Source organism: Bubalus kerabau, chromosome 9, assembly GCF_029407905.1.
Source record: "Bubalus kerabau isolate K-KA32 ecotype Philippines breed swamp buffalo chromosome 9, PCC_UOA_SB_1v2, whole genome shotgun sequence".
NCBI classification, from domain to species: domain Eukaryota; kingdom Metazoa; phylum Chordata; class Mammalia; order Artiodactyla; family Bovidae; genus Bubalus; species Bubalus kerabau.
The window spans coordinates 105465675-105485970 of NC_073632.1; the positions used below are offsets into that span (position 1 = coordinate 105465675).

At 41.1% G+C, this 20296-nt stretch overlaps 1 protein-coding gene across 7 annotated transcripts in view; it reads right to left on the bottom strand.

Moving 5' to 3' along the window:
- PRKN (parkin RBR E3 ubiquitin protein ligase) overlaps positions 1-20296 on the bottom strand; it is a 1201168-nt gene that overhangs the window by 249624 nt on the left and 931248 nt on the right. The gene's annotated exons all lie outside the window — the stretch shown is intronic.

The following is a 20296-nucleotide window of genomic DNA, read 5'->3' on the forward strand; positions in this document are numbered from 1 at the left end:
ATCAAGTCAGTGCAGTATAAAGCAATGTTTCAACCATCTAATGGTAAGGCCAGTTCTCTTTCTTATTTTGATTGCTACTGAATCTAATTGAATAGTGTTATGAATTGACTCAAATGGCATGCTAAATCAACTGAATCGCCAGTAACTCTGTACATTCTATTCCACATTGTTTTTCTCTAACTATAAAATATTCTAACAGAGAACAAAGAAAGGAATAAGGCAATTTTTACCTGACTCTTTATAAGACAAGGTAACCCCGTCTTTTCCAATTGCACATACATTAAAAAAAAATGAAAGCCTTGCCTTTCCATTGAAGTAATTTTCTGTTATTGTTGTATATAGGAGTATTTTGGACATGTAGAAACTAATTTTTACCTTCAACATTGAGGAATAAAATATAAAGAAACCACACATTAATTTTCATTGAATAAGCCAACTTGTTAATTTGATTAGCTTTAATGTTCTCTTATGATCACCTGTTGTGAAGAGCTGACTCATTGGAAAAGACCCTGATGCTAGGAAAGATTGAGGGCAGGGGGAGAAGGGGATGACAGAGGATGAGATGGTTGGATGGCATCACCAACTCATGGACATGAATTTGAGCAAACTCTGGGAGACAGTGGAGGACAGAGGAGTCTGGTATACTACAGTCCATGGGGTTGCAAATAGTTGGATATGACTTAGTGACTAAACAAAAACAATGCCCATATAATGTGGAACCAGTATAGAAGAAAATGGATGTGGGAAAAAAATGTCAATATTATTTAATACTGGTTATCCATTTTTTCCTTCAACAAATATAGAACAACAAACAAATGCCAGAAACTGGTCTAGATATGAGAACCAGAGATGCTTAGGACGAAGTCCCTGTCTTTGTGAAATTTACATCCTCCTAGGTGGTCAGTTTGGAAAAGGAAACAGCAACCCACTCCAGTATTCTTGCCTGGAGAATCCTGTGGACAGAGGAGCCTGGTGGGCTGCGGTCCATGGGGTTGCACAGAGTCGGACACGACTGAAACGACTTAGCATGCATGCATCATTGGAGAAGGAAGTGGCAACCCACTCCAGGGTTCTTGCCTAGAGGATCCTAGGGACAGAGGAGCCTGGTGGGCTGCTATCTATGGGGTTGCACAGAGTCGGACACTACTGGATTGACTTAGCAGCAGCAGCAGGTGGTCAGTTAATACTCAAGTAAACAAATTAAAGGGGGAAAAAAAACCCTTGCAAACAAATGCTAAGTGCTCTGGAGAGAGAGAAAGCAGGTGCTGGAGAGAAGGTAGGAGCCAGCACGTCAGCAAAGGCCACGTTCAATGCGGACATCCTGAGCAGAGTCACAGGAGACTGCAGAGACGTGGAGACGTGGGGTGAGCAGAGTGGACACAGCCTCCATGGACCAGGCTCTAGCCGGAGGGGAGCAGCAGGAGGGAGCGGGGAGACAGGCAGGATGGATTGGCCAGGAGCCCAGGTCACGATGGCCCTCGAGGCCAGGATATAGGCTTCGCTTTAGCTCCAGGAGTGAGGAGAGGCATGGAGGCTCTCACACGTGGTGGTGACGTGGTGTCCTTATATATATATATTTACTCAGCACTTTTCTTGGCAATCATTTTGGATTTACGAAAGAGTTGCAAAGATGGTACGGAGAAGTCTCACATACCTTTCACCCAGCTTCCCTTTGTGTTAACATTTTATGTAACTTCGGTACATTTCTCATTATCCTTTAAGTGTTAAAGGGCTGTCTTCTTATTGGGTAGGAAAGAATTGCAAACCCACAATATCGGCCAACATGTATCAACTGGTGTCCCAGATACTACTCCAAGTGGTTTACATGTCGCAGCTCACTAGGCCTCTCATAATCACTAGGAGTACATGAGCAGTGGTCTTGTTATTACACCCACTTCACGGATGAGGGTTCTGAGGCAAGGAGAAGGGTCTTGGCTTACCCAGAGTCACACAATGAGTAAGTGATGAGCTTGGTTTATAAACTCACTCTCTCTGGCTCCGAAGCCCAATTGGTGGGAGAGAATGAGAAGCAAAACTGGAAGCAGGGACACCAGTTAGGCAGCAACTGGTTAGGTTAGTGAGAGGTGAGGGCAATCCAGGGAGGTGGAAGGCAGGTTAGCAGGACTTGCGGATGGACTGCATGCTGAGGAGTAAGAGATACAGAATCATGGATGATGCCTACATTTTCATCCCCAGCAGCTGGCTGATGGCTGGTACCTTTTGCTGAGGGCAGAGGATTGGGGAAGAGCAGGTGGGAGGGGGCGAAGTACTCTGCTTGGACATGCTAAGTCGGACAAGTCTATAAAGCATCCAGTTGTGGCCAAGCAAAGGCAATGTGTGAAGAGGCGAGCATGACCAAGCAGGTCATTCTGTAGAGGGGCCAGGAGGTGGAAGAGGTGGAATCGACCATTAGCTCCCACTCCAAATATATTCTGGGCTTCCCTAATTGCTCAGTTGGTAAGGAATCTGCCTGCAACGTAGGAGACCTGGGTTCAATCCCTGGGTTGGGAAGTTCCCCTGGAGAAGGGAATGACAACCCACTCCAGTATTCTGGCCTGGAGAATTCCATGGACAGAGGAGCCTGGCGGGCTACAGTCCACAGAGTTGCAAAGAGTCGGACACGACTAAGCGACTTTCACTACTACTTCAGAAAACTTTTCAAGAATGTGAAAAGCAACGGGCATTGACTCATGATTCTTATGTCCTCAGCCTGCCTCCTCCCAGGTTTCCTTTCCAGCCCAAGGGAAGAGCATGGGCGAGGAGGAGAGAGGGGAAAGTGGAGGGGCAGTGAGAGAAGACAGTAAGGGACCCAAAGGCACAGAAATGAGGGCTCTTCCACCAGAACCACACGTCACCCTCTTCATCGCCCTTCTACCAAGTGGTCCTGGCTCATTTCTTTCCAATATCAAGACACCCATAAAGGATGATAACACATTTTCTCTCAGTTTTTTTTTATTAGAACTCAGTCAAGCTGTCTGCTTCAGCATTTATTATCTGCCCAGGCATTTTATTTCATATTTGATTTGCAACATGACCAATTAAGCTATTTCCAGCATAACCTTTACTAAGCTGAAATATATGGATATTTTTGCTTGAAAGTTATGAGATTTCAAATTTACTGAATAACTTAATATTTTGGGAGTGTGAGTGGCTGTCCAAGCAAACTAAATGTAATAAAATTATAGTTAGTGAAGAGAACAACTATAGGAGATAAGAAAATAAAGGTAATAAATAAATGGATTATAAAATTATAAATTCCAGAGAGGAAATGGTCAAAAACAGTTTATCAGAAGTAGGAAGATACCTAAATGAATGTGGATTAATATGAGTGATTTATCTACATGAGTAAATTGGAACAGAAAGGTCCCAGGGGACCTAAAAGTGAAGGGAATGTGTAACTCCATTGAATCGATATCCTTTGTGCTGTTCAAAAGGACAAATAGTACTATGAGAACTCTAAATTTACCTTATAACTATTGACTCCCTGTTGTAACTTTAGCCATAAAGCAGAGACAAAACAGTTATACACATATTTCTATACTGTGTCCGCTAAAATAGCACAATTCCTTGCACCTGCATACTACATGAGCATCAAAGGATGTGTTTTCAGATACTGTAAAAACTTTAGGGAGAAGGTCATGGTAATCTCTCTCATTCGACAAGCAACATACTCAAGGATACTCCCAAGGAAGCTCCCATGTGGCGAGAGATATATGAATTTCACATATTCAGAGAAGCTATGCTATGTGAGCTCAGGAAAAACAGGAAAGGAGAAGTTCGTGTCATATCACGACACGAACTTGGCTTTTTATTGTGTAGCAAACTACCCCTGTCCCTGTGTCTTTTATTCTTTCTCGTTCTCTTTTTCCACAAAGTCACTCCGTGTGGTTAACCTGGACTTCCTCAAAACGCAGTGGCCTCGGGCGTCTAGATTTTTAACATGACAGCCCAGGATGCCTCCCAAAGGTGGAGATGGAAGACGCCAGTCCTCTTAGGAGTGGAGGCCTGGCATGGTGTCCTCTAAACATTGGTTAAGCGTGGAAGCCTGGCACACTGTCCTCTACATTGGTCAACAGTGGAGGCCTGGAGAAATCAACCTGCCTGACTTCAGACTATACTACAAAGCTACAGACATCAAGACAGTATGGTACTGGCACAAAGACAGAAATATAGATAAATGGAACAAAACAGAAAGCCCAGAAATAAATCCATGCACCTATGGACACTTTATCTTTGACAAAGGAGGCAAGAATATACAATGGAGAAAAGACAATCTGTTTAACAAGTGGTGCTGGGAAAACTGGTCAACCACCTGTAAAAGAATGAAACTAGAACACTTTCTAACAGCATACAAAAAAATAAACTCAAAATGGGTTAAAGATCTAAATGTAAGACCAGAAACTATAAAACTTATAGAGAAAAACATAGGCAGAACACTCTCTGACATAAATCAAGATCCTCTAAAACCCACCTCGCAGAGTAATGGAAATAAACAAATGGGACCTAATTAAACTTAAAAGCTTTTGCACAATGAAGGAAACTATAAGCAAGGTGAAAACGCAGCCTTCAGAATGGGAGAAAATAATAGCAAATGAAAGTGACAAAGAATTAATCTCCAAAATATACAAGCAGCACATGCAGCTCAATACCAGAAAAATAAATTTTGACCCAGTCAAAAAATGGGCCAAAGAACTAAACAGACATTTCTCTAAATAAGACATACGCATGGCTAACCAACACATGAAAAGATGCTCAACATCACTCATCATCAGAGAAATGCAAATCAAAACCACAATGAGGTACCATCTCATGGTGGTCAGAATGGCCGTCATCAAAAAGTCTACAAACAATAAGTGCTGGAGAGGGTGTGGAGAAAAGGGAACACTCTTACACTGTTGGTGGGAATGCAAACTAGTACAGCCACTATGGAGAACAGTACGGAGATTCCTTAAAAAACTGGAAATAGAACTGCCATATGACCCAGCGATTCCACTGCTGGGCATACACACTGAGGAAACCAGAACTGAAAGAGACACGTGTATCCCAATGTTCATTGCAGCACTGTTTACAATAGCTAGGACATGGAAGCAACCTAGATGTCTTTTGGCAGACAAATGGATAAAGAAGTTGTGGCACATATATACACGGTGGAATATTACTCAGCTGTAAAAAAGAACGCATTTGAGTCAGTTCTAATGAGGTGGATGAAACTGGAGCCTATTATACAGAATGAAGTAAGTCAGAAAGAGAAACACCAATACAGTATATTAACACATATATATGGAATTTAGAAATATGGTAATGATGACCCTATATGCAAGACAGCAGAAGAGATCCAGATGTAAAGAACAGACATTTGGACTATGTGGGGGAAGGCAAGGGTGGGATGATTTGAGAGAATAATATTGAAGCATGTATATTACCATATGTAAAATAGATGGCCAGTGCAAGTTTGATGCATGAAGCAGGGCACTCAAAGCTGGTGCTCTGGGACAACCCAGAGCGGTGGGGTGGGGAGGGAGGTGGAAGGGGATTCGGGATGGGGAACACATGTACACCTGTGGCTGATTCATGTCATGTATGGCAAAAACCACCACAATATTGTAAAGTAATTAGCCTCCAATTAAATAAATTTTAAAAAAGGTGGAGGCCTGGCACGGTGTGCTCTACACTGGTCAAAGCAGACAGAGGACAACCCAGATTCCCACCACTTAATGAAAAGAGTATCAAAAAATTTGTGGTCAGCTTTAAAATACCACAAGGCTGATCTACATGACAGGTCAGATATTTATCATGAGAACAGGAAGGAGATGGTGCTCTGACTTGCAGAGGAAAAGTAGAAGAAAGAGCATTCTTGGATTACTTTTATAGACCACCTGCGACTAAATCCAATGATAACTTTGCATCCTCATAAATGGTTGCATCTCAAACAGGGCACCATGAAACGCCTGCAAGCAACGCTGTTGTGGTCACTGGTAGGGACAGCTGGGAGGCCCAAGCAGAAGGACAGAGAGCTGGTGACCTGGGGTCTCCAGGGATCGAGACAGGCTCAGTCTTGTGAAGGGGAGAAGGCAATGGCACCCCATTACAGTACTCTTGCCTGGAAAATTCCATGGATGGAGGAGCGTGGTGTGCTGCAGTCCATGGGGTTGCTAGGAGTCGGACACGACATCACTTTCACTTTTCACTTTCATGCATTGAGAAGGAAATGGCAACCCACTCCAGCGTTCTTGCCTGGAGAATCCCAGGGACGGGGGAGCCTGGTGGGCTGCCGTCTATGGGGTCCCACAGAGTCGGACACAACTGAAGCGACTTAGCGGCAGCAGCAGCAGTCTGTGAAGAGCCCCCCCAAAAGTTATCAGAATTGCTATTTGCACAAGTCTTGTTAAACCCAGAGGATCAAAAACCCATCTTTATCCTTCCACACATTCTTGGCACATTCACTTCGACCATGAGGTGGTATAGCAACTAAGTCCAGTTGTATTATCTACAGAATGATTTACCTCTGGAGAAGGCAGAACAAGAGGAGGGGAAAGTGCTACTATGATTGTAAGTAAAAAAGAACTTTCTGGAAACAAAAGTTTTCAACGCTAAAAGACTTTCCATCTGAAAGTCAGAGAGTCGTGTGTCCTGATGGTTTTTGTCTTGAATAGTTCTACGGCTCAGAAAGCAGCAGCTTAAATGGTACTCTACTCTTCCGTGTGCACATTTCTGTTTCTGGCTTTCTCTTTCATCTTTTGCTTTATGTTTCTTTATTCTTCTTCACTGACTTATTTTGCTTCTGCTCAGTTGTCTTTCATATCTGCCTTGCCTTACACCTACCAGAGGTTCCCGGCAATGCCCACAGGCCACCATGAGGAACACTCAGCACAAAACCACTGCTGAATACTTTCCTAGTGATTTCTACCTTCACGAGGTGTGGGGTTTTGTTTTTCTCTCTGGTCTGGAAGCAAATCTTGTATCAGATTAGTTTCTTGATCATTTGAGAGCTAGCAACCCTTTATTATGGGCTTCCCTGATAGCTCAGCTGGTAAAGAATCTGCCTGCAATGCGGGAGACCTGGGTTCGATCCCTGGGTTGGGAAGATCCCCTGGAGAAGGGAAAGGCTACCCTCTCCAGTATTCTGGCCTGGTGAATTCCATGGACTGTATAGTCTACGGGGTCGCAGAGTCGGACACGACTGAGCGACTTTCACTCACTCACTCAACCCTTTACTATAGGGCTTTCCCGATGGCTCAGCAGGTAAAGAATCTGCCTGCGATGCAGGAGACACAGGAGATGTGGGTCTGTTTTGTGGGTTGGGAGGATCCACTGGAGGAGGAAATGGCAAACCACTCCAGTATTCTTTCCAGAAAAATCCCACGGACAGAGGTGTCTGGCAGGCTACTGTTCATGGGGTCACAAGAGTCAGACATGGCTGAACGACTAAGCTTGCACACACAACCCTTCATTATAACAATGTTCATATTACTGTGAAAATTTTGGCAGTCGCTGCTTTTGCTACACAATTGTTATCTACCTTCCCCCCCACCCACCCCCTGCTACTGACAGTTTGGCTGAGGATCCTGGTTGAAAGCTTTTCATCTCCTGGCAGTTGGCTCAGTTGACTCAAATAATTTATTTTGACCAGTCTCACCGTGTCACAGGGATCTACTCCCATTCACAGTGACTGGTTTAGGCGTGTTCATGTAACTCAGCCCCGGACAATGAGAACTACTAGGAAGGCTGGTGAGGCTTCTTGGATATATTTTCTTTCTGATTCCGAGACAGAAACTATAAAGGACAAAGATGCTGTCTTTGAGCTTGAATTTAGGGATGATGATGTGATGTCCTGAGCCGTGGCAGCTGTGATCATGAGGTGACGACTACATGCTAAAGGCAGAAAGGGCTCCCGCCCTTGGCAGAATCATTGAGTTCCTAACTGGAAGCCTGCCTACCTCTGGATTCCTCAAAAGGAACAAGTGAATGTATGCACGTGTTTAAGTCTCATTTGGTCAGGTTTTCTGTTATTGTAGCTGAAGGCATTTCTTTTGGGAGGAGACCAAGCTCCATGAATAATTTCACATTTCACATTTCTGCACAATTAGAGCTTATGAGAAAAGATTACTGGCAACCAGTGTTACAGGATGACTGAATGGTAAACATGCCTTGAAAATTAGAGAGAACAAGTTGTTCCTGAGATAGACGAAGGCTTAAATCCTCTGGAGCCATTCACTCACACTCAAAGCGGGGAAATACCTGGGGCCTTGCTCTCTTCCATTCAGAGACTAATTGTCTACATGGTCGGACAAAGATTTCTCTACACACACACACACAAACGCATATGGTTAAAGTAGATCATGTACCTACTCAAATGCACACAAAATTTTGTGTGTATGTTTTTCTTAGTGCAAAAGGAGAAAGATCCAATAGTTTTCATCAGATTCTCAAAGGAATCCGTAATCAAAGCAAAATAATAGAAAACAGAAAAACAAATTCATGTTGTATAAATTCCCAGAGTATAAATCTTTTGCAGAAAAAAATACAGTCTTAAATGTCTTCATGTCTGTAAGGCCTATCGCAGTGTTTGTCAAAAAGTAAATGCACAATAGAGGTTGGAAAATTAAAGGAACAGACAGTTGCTTTGTCCTTCAGCCTTGCTCTAGGCCTACTGCTCTGTGTGGACAAAACGCATATACGGCTTCTAAACATAAACTCACAGGCTGTATAGGCAAAGAAACAGATGTGTACAAGACAAGATTTTGCTTGTTAGTATTCAATTCTCATAATGTTCTGTATTAGAGATACATGCGATCATTGTGGGGAGACAAGAACCACAAGCGGAGAGAGAGGGGAGACCATCATGAGCGAGCGTAACACATGGGCTTATTCACATTCAACACTCATATTGCAGTTAGGCATTTCTAGTTCTAAGAATTTTAATCTGTCTTTTCAGCAATGAGAAGCTGGAGTAAAACCCCAAGACATAAACGTGTTTAAGGTTTTTACATTACATGAATTCTGTGTTAAATATGATTATTTTTAATTCATTATGTCATTTAGCTAAATCATCAGCCCCCACTCCACAGAATGTCAAAGCCTAAAATACAGGGTACCTTAGAATGTATGTTCTCCAATGATATATAGCATGTAGATTTGCATACTCTTCATGTAACACAGTCCTTCCGAGTAGGCTTTTTGTTTGGTGGTTGGGTAACAATGGTATTGTGGGTTGAGTTTTATGCCTCCCCCAATATATCCAAATCCTAATCCCGAGGACCTATGAATGTTGCCTTATTTGAAATAGGGTCTTTGAAAATGTTACTTAGATGAGCTCATTGGGTGAGTTCTAATCCAGTGTGGCTGTTGTCCACTTAAGAAGAGAAGAGATACAGAGAAACACACTGGAGGAAAGACCACGTGATGTCAGAGGCAGTGATTGGACGGATGCCTCTGAAAGCCTTGGAAGATCAAGGATTGCTGGCAACACCAGAAGCTAAGAGACAGGCCTGGGATAGGACAGCTCTGGTGATTAAGACCCTGATTAAGATCCAAGGCTAAATCTGTCACTATATGAAGCCACTCCTAAGGGAACCATCACTTTTCATCATCCTCTTTGGAAACATTCTTTTTTCATTGATCTAGGTGGATTTGTTCTTCCAGATGAACCCCCTGTTCCAAACCTAAGCTTGCCAGGGAGCACCCTGAACCAGTGATTCAGTGGTTAATCCCCTACAAGCATCTGCTGATCCTGCTCTGGGCCACGTCCTAGATCACAGGGATACAGAGATAAGTTAAGCACAGTGTCTACCATCTAGGTGTGTCTTTATTGGTGAATTTATCAATACAGACAGTACTAATCAATCAATATAGGTACTCCATGTAAGGGCTTCTCTGGTGGCTCACGGGTAAAGAATCCACCTGCCAATGCAGAAGACATGAGTCTGACCCCTGGGTTGGGAAGTTCCCCTGGAGAAGGAAACGGCAACCCACTCCCACATTCTTGCCTGGGAAATCCCGTGGACAGAGGAGTCTGGCAGGCTACAGTCCATGGAGACACAAGAGTTGGACACGACTTAGCGACTAAACAATAACAATAACATGTAGAGTATACTCTAGACAACTGTGATTCTGTTGAATTGGCGTGTTCATGTTAATGTGGACTGATATCATATCTCTAACACTAATCGCACTTGGACTCATTACCCAAGACAAGGAATATTTTCTGCCTGTGTGTGTGCAAAGGAAGAAAATATTCTCACCTGTTAGATGCATCTGTGCTATGAATACATACTTTAAAAAAAAAGTTGGCCCAAGAAATACAGAACTCCTTCACATGATTTTGCTACCTACCATGTTAGGACACAGAAGGTCTAAGATAGCTTATGGAAGAGAGTTAATGAAGTCTGTCAACCAGTTAAGTGGGAAATGGCTCCTCAAAGCGTTACAACCATGTCACATCTGAAAGTAGAACTCTTTGTGCAACATTATTTGGCTGGGAAAGTGAAATTCAACAAGTGTGTTGAAGAGGCTAATGCATTCCTAGCTTTGTTCTCAGGGCTGGGGGCAAAGCAATAAAAGAAACAAGCTTGTGAGACTTATGTTCTAGGGAGAGGAGGAAACAGAGAAACAACCACAGCAACAACAGAAGCATAAACCAGACGGAGATGAGTGCCATATATAAAACCAAAATGATGAAGCGATAAGATGCGATCACGATAAGACAAAGATCACTCTAGTTTTGACATGAAGACAAGGGATAGATTTCTGCACCTTTTGGGGGAAATCATTTGACTAAAACTTGAAACACTCGATATTGAAAAACCTTTTTTCAGACCAACCTAACAAATACTACTTCTAAAAAGCAGAGTGAGAGACATTCCTATCATTGGGTTGCTTTTCCGATCCCTCCCTCCTATGTTGGTAAAGGAGTCTCGGTCCACATGCAGCTGGTCCACAAAGCGAGGAATTGCTGCTCTCCACCTCTCCCCCGCCCTCCTGCCTTCCTGTCTGTGCAATCAAGTGGACACTGTAGATAGATAAGAACACAAAGTGCCTCGGAAAACTTTAACATGGAATGGGCAGATTTTAACTTAATTACAGCAGTGATAACTGGCCAACACAAAAAGATTTCCTGAACAGTAATAGATGAAATATATGATAATATATTATATTCCTGAATTGAAGAGCAATTCTGTAAAGATTTTATTCTTCTCAAAAATGTTTCATATTTGTAATATAATTTTTCACCAAATCGCAATAGTATTACTTTGGAAACTGGGTAAAATGGATCCAAGGTAAAAACTGATAAGGAATTGTCTAAGAAAAAGCCTAAAAATTTTATATAAAAAAGAGAGAGTATAAACCCAAGTTGACCATGTTAAAAGGAAAGACTAAAAACATTTTTTTCCAAATATTCAACAAAGACTTGCTATCCTAAGTATACAGAGAATTTCCATAAATCAACAAAATAAAGAATACCCAATGGGGATAAGGGTTAGTGACAAGAACACGTAATTTACTGTAGAAGAAATACAAATGTCCAATATTTATCTCCAATATGATATTATGTCTCCAATATGATAATAAGGTTTATGTGAACAACAAATCACAACAAACTACCACAGTGAAGATAATATTAACACACACAGATACACACACACCGCAAATTAGCTAATCCAGATACTATTACATTAATCTTTTGTGTTAGGAGATGATAAACATTTTAATCATAATAATGAACAGTATAAGTATTTTTAATTTTTGAATTTATTGCCTGTTATATACAAGGTACTGATGCTGAACTACTCACCAAAAATCAACAGGTAAAATTAAAAGTTATAATTTATATTCCTGAAAAAGCTAATGTGTTTTTCAAAAATAAAGCTCTCCTAGTTAGGAAAACCACATCTCCTTCCTTCCTTTCGTCCTTCTTACTCTTCCCTTTCCCTCTTCCTGGTATATATTATTAAAACAGCTAAGTCATAATTTTACAGGTCAGCACAAAAATTAGAATAATTCATAACCACTGTTTTCCAATCCCTAGATAAAAAAACAAATCAAAATCCTATTAAAAATTAATAGCGATTTCCCTTGGGAATCAGTATTTCATTCATTCATTCATAATTCAGTAGTGTATTTCTCAATGAGAATTCCTGAGTGGCAATTTACAGCAAAATCTTCCTTTACTATATAAAATTTTTAAAAAGGCATAACGAGTTAGTGTCTCAAATTACTCAATATCACACATTTAAGATTTGCTGTTTGATTTCATATTGAATGTATCTGTCTTTCTATTTAGTTTAAGGAACAAAATGAAACAGAAATGAAAAGTAATGGATTTTAAGGTCATTATTATTTAAAACACAATGTGTTTGGCAAAGCTAAAAACTGTGACTTTTCTAATAAATTGCTTTACAATGTTTAAGCTTTATTGTTGCTGTTCAGTTGCTCCGTTGTGTCTGACTTTGCGATCCCATGGACTGTAGCACACCAGGTTTCCCTGTCCTTCACTATCTCCCACATTTGCTCAAACTCATGTCCATTGAGTTGGTGATGCCAGCCAACCATCTTATCCTCTATAACCCTCTTCTCCTCCTGCCCTCAGTCTTTCCTAGCATCAGGGTCTTTTTCAATGAGTTGGCTCTTCACATCAGGTGGCCAAAGTATTGGAGCTTCAACTTTAGCATCAGTCCTTCCAATGAATATTCAGGGTTAATTTCCTTTAGGATTGACTGATTTGATCTCCCTGTTGTCCAAGGGACTCTCAAGAGTCTTCTCCAGCACCACCGTTTGAAAGCATCAGTTCTTCAGTGCTCAGCCTTCTTTATGGTCCAACTCTCACATCCGTAAGTGACTACTGGAAAAATCATAGCTTTGATATATGGACCTTTGTCAGCAATGTGATGTCTCTGCTTTTTAATACACTGTCTAGGTTTGTCATAGCTTTTCTTCCATTAAAAGAAGCTAATTCAATATGAAGAAGTCAAATAATTCACACTGCTTGCCACCTCTAACTGGCTGCCTAAATCTGTTATCTAATTACCATATTTTGATCTAATTTGGGGTGAGATCTATCTATCTTGAAAATAACTATCCAGACGCAATTAAAATCCATGCTATTTCCCAAGTATTAAAACAATGGATTTTCACATCAATTGTTCAAGTTATAGAAAAGATCTCCCTTAGAAATAATTTGCTAGACTAAAACTGGGTCCAAAGGAAATGAAATGGGTTTCCTAGGTGGCGCTAGTGGTAAATAATCTGCCTGCTAATGCAGGAGACATAAGAGACACGGGTTTGATCCCTGGGTCAGGACGATCCCTTGAAGGAGGGCATGACAACCCACTCCAGTATTCTTGCCTGGGAAATCCCAAGGCCAGAGGAGCCAGGTGGGCTACAGTCCATGAGGTCACAAAGGGCCGGACACAACCGAGTACACGTACAATCCAGCTTCAAGCGACTGCTCAAAAGAGGATTCTTTCTCTATGCTTACAAATTCAGCATAATCTTTATTTTCTTCATCTCTACATTTTCAGAGCACTCTAAGAATATATTGCAAAATCATGTCTATGTTGATGAAATTTAACAAATGAATGCTTATTGTGAGCAAACTGGGAACTCTAAGAAATACAAACAAGATGTAATCCCTCCCTCCAAGAGCCCATAGCTTAGCTGATAAAATAAATAAATAATATAATAAAAGGTATAATGATAATGCTCCTGAAAAAGATCTACAGTTTCCAAATTTCCCTACATGTATTACTTCGCTTGATCTGTACAAGAAACATTGGAGGGACACCAGGCAGACTGAATCATTCCTCGTTTAGAAGTGAGGAAAATAAGAATCAGAGCATTAAGGGGTGTATCCCCATCGATAACCAGCAGCGCTGAATCGTGGATTCCTTCCTTGACGTCATACTGACTGACTTCTATTCACTCCTCTCTCTGTGTTCTAGAATTTTGTTGAGCTCTCTCATCCGACGTTTCTCCTTTCTCAAACTCTTTGTTCTTGTGTATTTATATTCTTGTTATTCCTTCAGTGCCATTTTGCTGGGGCTTGGGGAGGTAGCAGATATATACACTAGTGGAACTTCTCTAAGAATCAGTGTGAAATGGAATTATTTCTAGCCATAAGCTCTGGGAAAGCCTAATAGGGGAGACCGGATTTGACCTGGACTTTTAAGAGTGAGTAGGACAGGGTGTGTCACTGAGCTGAAAGGAACGCCCGAGGGAGGGAGGCAACAAGAGAGACTTTTAAACCTGCACATGAGCTAGGTTAACATTAGCCATCACTGCCTCTCTCTTTTTCAGAGCGTTGAAACTCAACAGGAGCCCAGTTTTTAAAACTTTACGAGTTCTTGCAAATCAAAAAAAGCTTTCAAAACACACAATCAAGACCATTTTGTTAGAGATGTACTTTCAACTTATAACTTGAGCAGATTTTCGAGGTAGGATTTATAAAGCTATTAACACATCCTGAAAGAGGCAATATTTACATAACACACATAGAAAGCTCCATCAAAGCATCATGGATGGGGCTGGGGAACAGGCCAGCCTCCAGTTTACTCCACCAACACCTCCCCTGGCTGACGTCCATATTTAGGGGCAGAATGGGTGGACAGAATCGAAGTCAAATGGAGTTTATCCCACAGAAGGAAGAACTTGCCATGCATCTGCTCACACTCCACAAACACAAACCTGTCTTACTGGGATTAAACATGTTTCTGAATGCAGAGTGTGGGTCAGTAAACCGGCCACATGCCCAACAGACAATGGGAGTCACTGATCTGATCCTAAAACCAGGACTCCGGCTCAGTGTTTTCTCTTTGTCTAATACAAATATACTTAAATTAGAATAAACCTGAGACTAAAGTTGATATTCCACTGCATTTTTGCATTCTAAAGTTACATATTTGAGTTCTTCAAAATCATTCCTGCATTCTCACTATTTCTGTGAAGCAAATTTCCAGATATATCTGTGAGAGGCAGGTTAGTGTACCAACCACCCCCTTTAAAGGTGAGAATTTCACAGTGGATGATTAAACATGTATATAAAAATGTATTACAATTCAAAAGTTCATTTTCTTCTGTGAAAAAAAAAGATATATGTATGTGTGTATGCATGCGTGTGTGTGTGTGTGTGTGTGTGTGTATACATGCTATACGTTAGTGGTGCCCCTGTCAGACAGATTTTTCAGGGCAATACCGAATAGGGGAGAAGATCACCAAATGGAAATGCCAACCTTCTCATGAGGAGTCTGGTAGAGGGAAAGGGCCCCACGGGGTCAGGCAGGTGTGGACAGCTGTGTGAAGACCCCCGAGCCAAGAGCCCTGAAGAACCACAAGGAGATGAGTCCTCTCACCTCTAAAATATCCTGATATTTGGGTATGCTCCCATTGCATTTGCTGATATTCAACCCTATAGTGAAATTCAGCATTTAATAAACCTCAACCCTGCACACAGAGTTTCTTTTAGGTTTTTCTAATACTTAAAAAAATGAAAAGCAAAGGAAGTCAAGATATCTGAAGAAAGTCTTCCATGTGAAAAATGAGACCAAAAGAAAATGAACTCAAAACATGGAAAAAACAGTTTAGAGAAGAGTAGGAAACAAACACCGAACTATGATTAATAGCCTTGAAGAGATAAGAGGATGCTTTAAAGAAAAAAAAAAAAAAGGTATTTAAAGGCAAAGAAGAGGTCTTGAGTGTTACAATGGTAGGTATCCTGCATCGCAGGCAGATGCTTTACTGTCTGAACTACTAGGGAAGCCCACCAATGGTAAGGGCAGAAAAATGTAAAAGATTTGGAAAACAAATTTAAGGAAGTCTCTCAGAAAGTGAGTAAAGGGGTGGGAAGTAGGAGATGGAAGATTTAAAGGGAGAAAAGAGAAAACCACCAAAGGATTAACTTTAGAGGCTTAACGTCCAGCAAATGGCAATTACAATTACAGAAAGAGAAAATGTTAAGAATGCAGAAGAGAACGTTTTCAAAGAATTAATTACAAAAGCATTTCCCAGAATAGAAGGACATAAGACTCCAGATCCAAAGAGCCCAGTGTATAAGTGGACCCAGCACAACTGTTGACTAAGAAACATGCAAAGCCTAAAAAAGTTCAGAATTGTGTTTTAGTCGGTGGACATACTGAGGACTTAAGCCTGGAAGACAATCTCTGGAATCACTGAGGGGCTGCTCTCTGTGGGGGAGGAGCAAGGATACACAGGAGTTTTTGCAACAAAAACCAGATAGTCAGAGCATCAAAGGATTACTGTTAAAGAGTCAACAGATATCTCTAGTTAGTAAACTTAGCACTATTCTATGTATGTAAGATGCAAGAGTTGGGGCTCATTAAAATCATCCCTCTGATATGCACCTTAGCTATCTAGGGCCAGGACCCTGTTTTCTCCAACTTGAATCCTTCATTTTTCATAGTAAGAATTGAGTAGATAATCATTAAAATGAAAGAAGAAATAGCAGTATAATCCTGCTATGTGGAATCTTTCAAAATTCATCTTAGGATCATTCCCTGGTGGCTCAGACAGTAAAGAATCCACCTGCAATGCGGGAGACCTGGGTTTGATCTCTGGGTCAAGAAGATCTCCTGGAGATTTATGGCTACCTGCTCCAGTATTCTTGCCTGGAGAATTCCATGGGTAAAGGAGCCTGGTGGGCTACAGTCAGTCCATGGGGTCACAAAGAGTAGGACTGAGCAACTAACAGTTTCACTTTAGGATTGTTCCTTGATTTTTTAAAAGATTTCTAAAATTAGGATGTCCCTTAAATGATTGCCATCAGGTGGCAATTTTGTTATGATTGTTATCATTTCACATGCTCATCAAAACCTAAAGTATGGGTTACAGTAGCTTAGAAGAAAAATCCCAAAGACAAGAGTCAATCACTCTTAAATGCTGCATCTTCAATACTCTTGATTTTTCAGAGGATACTATTGCTTGGTAAAACCAGTTCAAGCTGATTTTAGAAAAGGCAGAGGAACCAGAGATCAAATTGCCAACATCTGCTGGATCATCAAAAAAGCAAGAGAGTTCCAGAAAAACATCTATTTCTGCTTTATTGACTATGCCAAAGCCTTGGACTGTGTGGATCACAATAAACTGTGGAAAATTCTGAAAGAGATGGGAATACCAGACCGCCTGACCTGCCTCCTGAGAAACCTGTATGCAGGTCAGGAAGCAACAGTTAGAACTGAACATGGAACAGCAGACTGGTTCCAAACTGGGAAAGGAAGAATATTAAGGCTGTATATTGTCACCCTGCTTAATGTGAGTACATCGTGAGAAACCTGGGCTGGATGAAGCACAAGCTGGAATCAAGATTGCTGGGAGAAATATCAATAACCTCATATATGCAGATGACACCACCCTTATGGCAGAAAGCGAAGAAGAACTAAAGAGCCTCTTGATGAAAGTGAAAGAGGAGAGTGAAAAAGTTGGCTTAAAGCTCAACATTCAGAAAACTAAGATCATGGCATCTGGTCCCATAGCTTCATGGCAAATAGATGGGCAAACAGTGGCTGACTTTATTTTTCTGGGCTCCAAAATCACTGTGGATGGTAATTGCAGCCATGAAATTAAAAGACACTTACTCCTTGGAAAGAAAGTTATGACCAACCTAGATAGCATATTCAAAAGCAGAGACATTACTTTGGCAATAAAGGTCCGTCTAGTCAAGGCTATGGTTTTTCCAGTGGTCATGTATGGATGTGAGAGTTGGACTATAAAGAAAACTGAGCACTGAAGAATTGATGCTTTTGAACTGTGGTGCTGGAGAAGACTCTTGAGAGTCCCTTGGACTGCAAGGAGATCCAACCAGTCCATCCTAAGGGAGATCAGTCCTGGGTGTTCATTGGAAGGACTGATGTTGAAGCTGAAACTCCAATACTTTGGCCACCTCATGTGAAGAGCTGACTCATTTGAAAAGACCCTGATGCTGGGAAAGATTGAGGGCAGGAGGAGAAGTGGATGACAGAGGATGAGATGGTTGGATGGCATCACCGACTCAATGGACATGGGTTTGGGTGAACTCTGGGAGTTGGTGATGGACAGGGAGGCCTGGTGTGCTGCGGTTCATGGGGTTGCAAAGAGTCGGACATGACTGAGCGACTGAACTGAACTGAAATATTGCCTGGAAAAACATGGGTCAATTATAATTCTGAGACAAAAAGTGACTGAGATTCTGATGTGCTAGAGACATTCTAATTTATCCATGTTGCTTTAAAATTTTTGATATATATACAAGGGGGATCAATAGTGAAAATTCACACAGGTGGCCAATAGGCACTCGAAAAAATGGTCATCACTAATTAGTAAAGAAATGCAAATCAAAATTACAATGAGGTATCACCTCCCACCAGTCAGAACGACCATGATTCAGGTACAATGAGAATGTCCAGTTTTCTAAAGCAAATTTACTTGATGTGACTAACAGATGAGGTTTAGCTGGCAAAAATCAAATCACATCTACAGAATTTCGAACAAAATCTTCAATATCACTCTCCGTTTCCCCCACCCTTAATCAGTATCCAAATGTCAAGTGACCATCAGGGCAGTCTGATAAATTAGGAGGTGGATGATCTTGACCTTATAGTATTTTTCTCCTCCTCACCTCCTTGGCAATAACAAGAGTTTCTTATTTCCTTTTGGGGAAGGAAGGCAGAGAGAGAGAAAGGAGAGAGAGAGAGAGAGAGAGAAGGAGAGGGAGAAAGAGAGAAAAGTAACTGCGTGAAACTGTACATTTCTAAAAGAGGCTAAAGTCTGATTTGGTCCTCAGAAGAATGAAAATGGGAAAATAAATGTTTCTTGTAAATGAGAGGGTAAGTGTCTCTATAGAAATGAGTCTTCGACCAATGAGATGCATTTTGTGCTATTTTTTGTCTTTTGTCTGATTACAGGCTGCCTTTCTGTTGCCCCATGCTGAACCTGCTTTCCTAGACTTTAAAAAAATAACCCCAAAGCCATTATTAAGGACAAGTGAGAAACTGGTGGAAATTTGGAAAGGCTAAAAATATTTTTATTTTAGTGAGTTCTAAGTACCTGCTTTGGGGGCTATCCAGGGTTTAGACATGCTAATATATCAATATTATTAATTATCATTGTGTTACTATATAATATACACTATATATTGATATTATATTATTAATGTTAATTATAAGACAGATTAACATTAATCATATATGTATAACAAATATATTAATAGCTGATATTTCCCCTGATCCTCTCAGGATGCGAGGAAATCACCCTCTACTGTGGAAGCATCTGGATTTGGGTTTCCTATTGCTTGCAGACCCAAATGGCCCTAGCAGATGTATGCAGTGCTGTCCAGCACTACCTCTGGCTTGCTTTTATTTTCTCTTCCTCTCTGCTCCCGTGTTCGGAGTCTATCCCTGGCTTCATGTGTTGACTTTGATACACCGTGGGTCGGTCTTGTGGCTTCGCAACTAGTCTAGACTTCCTTTCCTGCCTTACTGCCTTCTGTTGCCCCTGCTGACCCCCAGCTCCGTGTGCCTCTTTGACTTGGTGGCCTTTGCGGCTTGGAGCAAAAGGTTCTCTGTGTCGGAGAGCAATGTAACATATTTGTTTGTTCCAGGTTTGTTCCAGGCTCTCCCCATCAAGGGAGGGGATGGGACTGATCTTATCCCTTTTCAACTTTAGACTAGAGTTGAACTTGAAGGGAAAACTAGTGCATGGAGCAATGTCCCCAGCGATGTGCACGCCTCTATTCCACGGCACTCTTTCTGTACTCAAAAGTGCTTCTGGCAGTTCATTGGCAAATCAGGAAGATGCTGATGAGACTAAAATTCGCTTGCTTCATTAGCAATCTTTATTTCCTCAAAACTTTAAAATATGTTCATGAAGATTTTAGAACAAATGATCTTAAAGTCATTTCTGTTTCTGGGGACAGCAATGTGCCTGTTTTGTAGTTAGAGCAGAGTCTTCAAGGAGAAATATAATTACAGACTTTAGTAGGGTAACTAAAGGATATGTGTATATTTTTTTTCTTATTTGTTTTTAGCTATGTTTTCATCATAGAGGAGTCTGAACGAATCAATGGATCATACAATCGTTTTGAGGCATAAACATATTTTGTGTTTGTCATGACTGAGTTAGGATCCTAGGGAACCATTGCACGGGCTGTCCACAGAAGGTACAACTTTCATATTTTTGTTTGATCTGTAGACTCTGGGTTCGTTAGTAGACACTTGGGTTTATTCATAAATGAATTGCAGCAAGGGAAAATACTGTAGGAAGCTGAAATCCTTAAGGACTCCCCTAAATCTTCCCAAAATTTGCCCCTGGAGCT